This window comes from Zingiber officinale, chromosome 4B, assembly GCF_018446385.1.
Source record: "Zingiber officinale cultivar Zhangliang chromosome 4B, Zo_v1.1, whole genome shotgun sequence".
In the NCBI taxonomy this organism is placed as follows: domain Eukaryota; kingdom Viridiplantae; phylum Streptophyta; class Magnoliopsida; order Zingiberales; family Zingiberaceae; genus Zingiber; species Zingiber officinale.
Window position 1 is genome coordinate 139,911,877 of NC_055993.1, and position 6,361 is coordinate 139,918,237.

Genomic DNA, 6,361 nt, shown 5'->3' on the forward strand with positions numbered 1-6,361 from the left:
GACAATACTGTACCAATCTGATTGGGCAATTTCAGGAATCACAGTCACTGAAATTTCATGGTTTAAATCATAATAGTCTTGAAGAGAAGTAAACACCAATTGACACCAAGAAATTAAGTGTTGTGCTTAAACTTCCTGCTAATAAGGAACTTGTATCCATAAATTGGCACACAACATTTTTAAATTGATGCACAAATCAAACCTTCTCAGTATTAACATATGTTAGATTGCTGGTATTTAGTTTCAGAAATCATATTTCTTGTTTTGACAGGTTTTGAATCACAGGCACTAATCCGACATGTAATTACATTCCCATTTCTAAAAGAACACTCCTTAAAATGCTTGATAGACTTCTTGCTCAGATTTTTCTTTACTTCAGAATTTCTGTAGTCCTATTAGGTTTTGAAAATTACATGTTTCATACTAGTTTTGATCATGACATCTACACTTCATTACCTTCTTTACTTGATACTTACTCCAATTGTAGAATTATTCCCATTGGTTGCACACCTCAACTAGATTGTCTATTGTTGCAAATCATGTAACTGTACATATTCAAATTAGAATGTACAGTCTGTTGGACCCCATGGTTATTTTGATGTGATCAACTAAGTTAGGTTAGATCATGTTTGGTTTTGATCCCTGTGTTTAAGTGTACAGGAGCTTAGAAGTGCAGGAAGTCGAGCGGAAAACGCAGCTAGAGAGAAGGACAGCACGGGAAGAGAGCCGACAGACTCGGTGCGTTCGAAGGACGAAAGAGCTGCGGAAGAGTACTCCGGTGGACGAGAAGAACGTGTACGACGTTCGAGGGACGAGAAGCCAGGACGGAAGCCTGCTCGAGAAGAAAACCAGAAATTGGGTTCGGGTGAGCCCTATTTCGGTTGACCGCAATCATCCAAGTAATCGAAACTTCGAAAGTTGAATAGAAGAAGAAAGAAGCTGGAAAAATAACTGGAGGCACCCTCAATAGTTGTTGGAGGCGCCTCCAACATCAAGCTGATGAAGGCACCCTCAATAGCATTGAGGGCGCCCTCAACAACCTTGGAGGCGCCCTCAATGCCCTTGGAGGCGCCTTCAACTTGGTCAATCTGGCTGTTTGTAATCGGATAAAGTTTTATCCACATATCCTCTTGGAGGCGCCCTCAACCTCATTGGAGGGACCTTCAAGACTCGAGATAGAATTTCCAGGAGCTATATAAAGGCCCCTGGAGCTAGGAATTATTGATTCAACTCTGTATTCAATTCCTAGCAACATCTGAGATTCCTTAGTGTGTAAAAATGTTTCTCCACCTACAGTGAAGGAGACATTTCTAGTAGAGCTGTTCAACCGCCTTGGATTAATAATCACCTAGGTTGTAACCAAGTTAATTTCCTGAGTCTCTTATTTTCTGTTTCTTTTATTTTATTATTATTTTTTTTTTAAAGTTGAAAGCACGAGGAGGGTAGTTTTCTTTTGCAGGCAATTCACCTCTCCCCTTTTGCCGGCTCCGTTGCACCAACAAGTGGTATCAGAGCCAGACTGCCTCAGAAGGACTGACCGCTAACTGAAGCATCAAGATCAAGACGATGGCCGGTGCAAGTATTCATCCCTCGAAATTTGACGGAGACTTCGCGACATGGAAACGCCGAATGGATGTATTATTCAAAACATAATTTGATATTATTTTAATTATGAAATACGGTTTTTCAACCCCTAAAGACAAGGAAGAATACAACTGGATGAAAAATGAGCAAGCTGATTTCGTGGCCAATGGAAAAGTAAAATTCTATCTGCTCAGCGTCCTGCCACCCCAGGAGGTAAGTCGGATTGGAAGCTACCACTCCGCCAAAGACCTCTGAGAAAAATTCTTAGAGCTCCACAAAGCACCTCAGAAGCGAAGTTAGCAAAGCGCGACATCCTTCGAACTCAGCTGACTAAACTCTGGATGAACAACAGCGAAAAGGTAGCGCAACTACAAGCGAGAACTAAGGAGCTGATAACTTAACTAAGTAATCTCGGAGAAACGGTAACAAATCGAGACTCAATATGGTATGCACTCAATGCCTTCCCAAGAACTCCAGAATGGGCGTCCTTAGTAGATGCATACTACATCTCTAAGGACTTTGAGGTAAGTACGCTAGAAAATTTATTTTCTACATTTGAACTTCACGAAACTCGAATTGCATAACCTAAAGAGAAGTCAAATCACAATGTCGCCTTACAAGCCGAGATGGACGATCCCGACCCTGAAGCGTCGATCGATGAAACTGAAGCGGCGTTATTGGTAAGGAAATTAAATAAGTTTATCAAGACTAATAAATTTAGATCGCAGTCGAGAAAGCATCAACGCAACAGAAGGATGGTCCGATGCTACAACTGCAACAAGGAAGGGAACATCAAGGATGACTGCCCAAAATTGAAGAAAAGGGACAAGGAAAAGTCCCAAAGACCGACGTCCTCTAAATGCAAGAATATGAAGGCTACATGGGATGAATCATCATCCTCTGAATTTGAAGTCGAAGCCTTCTCGGGATTAGCACTGATGGCCAACCATCAAGTAGAAGAAGATGAGACCAGCTCAGAAATGAACATAGATGAAGGGGGAGGATCATCAGAAGAAGAAAGCTACGATGAAGGGGGAGCATCAGAAAATGAGGTAAGTAAGGTACGTACGCTAACTCTCAAGCAGTCCTTTCAGTTCATTAAAGTGCTTACTAAAGACTTAGTTAAATTAGAAAGAGAAAATGATGAATTAAAATTAAACTTAGCAAAAGCATGTCCTCTAGAAATGTACGATAATTTAAAATTAGAGAATGAAAAATTGAAAATTGAAATTGAAAAATTGAAAATGATCATGCATGCTTAAATAATTTCAAAAATCAAAACTTAGAATTTATGGTAAATTAAAATGGTATATCAAACATCACCAAGGTCAACTTAGAAAAATACCTAAAGGATATATACCCACTAAGTTTTTAACTAACCCAGTAGGAAGGAACCTCTATTGGGTTTTAAAATCTTTTCTAGATTAAATTTTTTAAGTTAGCACTTTCAGCAAAAAAAAAAATTAAATAGATAATTTCTTTATGAGGTTTTGTCTAAGAAAGTGGTTGTTGCTCCAATAACCAAGAAGGTCTAGTGTCTCGCCACTATCTGGAAGCCAAAATACTGAAATAAAATGTTTAATTAACTTACTGATAAAGCATGAAAATAGAAATTAAATAATTCTTTAACAAGTTTTTTTAAACATTTTTGGAAATTTCTCAAAAATATTTTCAAAATTCCTACCCCGTTTAAATATTAGAGTTCTTTGTTAACTTAGAATTTATTTTGAAAAATTTCTACCCCATTTTTACTGTGATCAAAGCGGGAGAGATAGGGAACATAACTTTAGGGGGAGTTAATATTATTTTTCAAATTAGTACTTAAATTTTTTTTTTGGATAGGAACAAGTTAATATTTCTTTTGCAAATTCTATACTTAAAATATTAGTTTAGTAATTTATTTAAATTACTATTTGTCTGTTTTTTCCCTAACTTGAACTTGAGTTGATGCACATCAAAAAGGGGGAGATTGTTGGACCCCGTGATTGTTTTGATGTGATCAACCAAGTTAGGTTATGATAGATCGGATGTGAGCGATAGAGGGAGGGGGGTGAATATCGCACTTTAAAACTTTTCTATATCTTTTAAAAACAGAGTCGTGCTCAGGGAAAAAGAATAGACAAGTCTGTTTACTTCGTTCGGAGCCTAGCTCGACTCCTACTCGAAGGCTCGCGGTCCTTGACCGCACCAATGGACAAATTACTAACTCTTCTTTCCGAAATCCTTCGGAAAGAAGCAGAACTCTATTATCTTATATGAAATTAAGTGCAATAAGAAATGTACCGACAGTAATAAATAAAGGTTGAGGCGCGGTCGGTGCTTTTGAACGAAGTAGCTTGCTTAGCTTGATGAAGGCTTGGAACACGAGCATCAGGCAGAAAAGAACCTTTTTGATGATCAGAATTGTATTCAAGAGCTTCTGACTTTGAGCACTTTTTATAGGTGTACTGGAGGTTCGGTCAACCGAACCTGCTCCCTTCCTTCCTGGCTGGAATCTGAAGTTGGCTCATCTTTTGCAGTAAATGCTCATGAATGGTTCGGTCGACCGAACCCATTTTTCGGTCGACCGAACAAGCTATTTCCCTATTCGTCTAAATCAGCCGAGATCTTCATTTAATATGGTGTTAATGCTGATTGGATTGGTCGACCGATCCTCCGGTTCAGTCGACCGATCAGCCTTTTTCCTTTTCCTGCTGATCGGTGCTAATGAGCTGGTCAGTGCTGAGTCACCATGGATCGGTCGACCGGTCCTCTGGTTCGATCGACCGATCAAGCTTTGATCAGACTCTGATCTGTTCTGATCTAATCTGAATGTTGTTCTGATTTTGCCTGGTTCGGTCGACCGATACTACTGTTTGGTCGACCGATCCAGCCGGACCTGTAAAACAGTATTAAGACAAAAATCTCCTGCAAAACAGATGCTAGAACAATAATATTATAAAGCAAGAGTAATAAGAAAGACAGTAGAACTGTCTTGATCTCAACTTGGAAACCTTTCCGGTTTCTTCAGTTGGATCAGCGACCTAAGGTTGTTCCCTTCGGGAACCCGACCTCACTATCGCTCCTCCAGTTTATTTACCTCAACCTACCTGCCAAACTTTGATCCTCCAGATATAGTTTGGACTTTTCACTCAACCTTGATAAGCTCCCCAGGACTTTTCTCTTGATCTTCGGTCCTCCAGACCTCTCGATCACACTGCCAAGCTTCAGGTCCCCTCGACCTACTTGGACTTGCACCTGGGTTCCATGATCTGCTAAGATTTCTCCTGCCTTGCCTCCAACTAGGTCTTTCCCAGTTGAGTAAACATCCTGCACACTCAATCAACTTGTTAGATCATAACAAGACTTAACTTGAACCTTTAACAACATCAAAACTTAGGTTTGATTCTGGAGCAACTTGCACCAACAGGTTAGGTCTTATTTGATTTTGATCCCTATGTCTAAGTGTGCAGGAGCTTAGGAGCGTAGGAAGTTGAGCGGAAGACGCAGCTAGTGAGAAGGACGGCACGGGAAGGGAGACGAAGGGCTCGGTGTGTCCGAAGGACGATAGAGCTACGGAAGAGTACTCCGGTGGATGAGAAGAATGTGCGCGACGTTCGAGGGATGAGAAGTCAGGACGAAAGCCTGCTCAAGGAGAAGGCCGGAAATTGGGTTCGAGTGAGCCCTATTTCGGTTGGCCGCAATCACCCAAGTAATCGAAACTTCGAAAGCTGAATAGAAGAAGAAAGAAGCTGGAAAGATAGCTGGAGGCGCCCTCAACAGTCGTTGGAAGCGCCTCCAGCATCAAGCTGATGAAGGTGCCCTCAACGACCTTGGAGGTTCCCTAAATGCCCTTGGAGGCACCTTCAACTTGGTCAATCTGGCCGTTTATAATTGGATAAAGTTTTATCCACATATCCTCTTGCAGGCGCCCTCAACCTTATTGGAGGCGCCTTTAAGACTCAATATAGAATTAACAGGAGCTATATAAAAGCTCCTAAAGCTAGGAATTATTGATTCAACTCTGTATTCAATTCCTAGCAACATCTGAGCTTCCTTAGTGTGTAAAAAGGCTTCTCCACCTACAGTGAAGGAGACATTTCTAGTAGAGTTGTTTAACCGCCTTTAATTAACAACCAGTCTCTTATTTTTCTATTTCTTTTATTTTTATTATTGTTGTTTTTTTAAAGTTGAAAGCACGAGGAGGGTAGTTTTCTTTTGCGAGCAATTCACCCCTCCCCTCTTGCCGACCCTGCTACACCAGCACAGTCTAGTAGGAGAGTATCAGATTCAGTTTCGATTTCCTGTTCTTGTTCTGATTCCAATTCACAATCTCTCTTACAATTTGCTATAACCTAGAACTCACTTCTTACATAAGAATGAGGAGTTAAACATGGCTATTTCATAACTCAGATCTCCTTAATAGCAACATCAACTCAGTAATTCCACTTTTAGCAATCAAGAACTTTAATCAGCAACTTCCTACAAATCAGATTCTTTTTACATATAACACTTGTTGTCTGAACATCCTGAAAATTGTAATCATACCACCTTGGTAAGGAATCGAAACAAGGTCTATGAAACATCAATCACAGTCAATGAATTCTAGAAATATAGCTAAATTCTGATGATTTTTTTTCTTAGTTCAGACATTGGAATTTGGCTTGAATCATGAAAAGCTCAGCTCAACAAGGACTCTCATTTGGCGCTGGGATAATAGAAAGTTGAATTCCAATTGATGCTTGTTCAGAAACAGTATCTAAAGTTGGCACAAAAATAAGTTCACTTAAAGATCAAA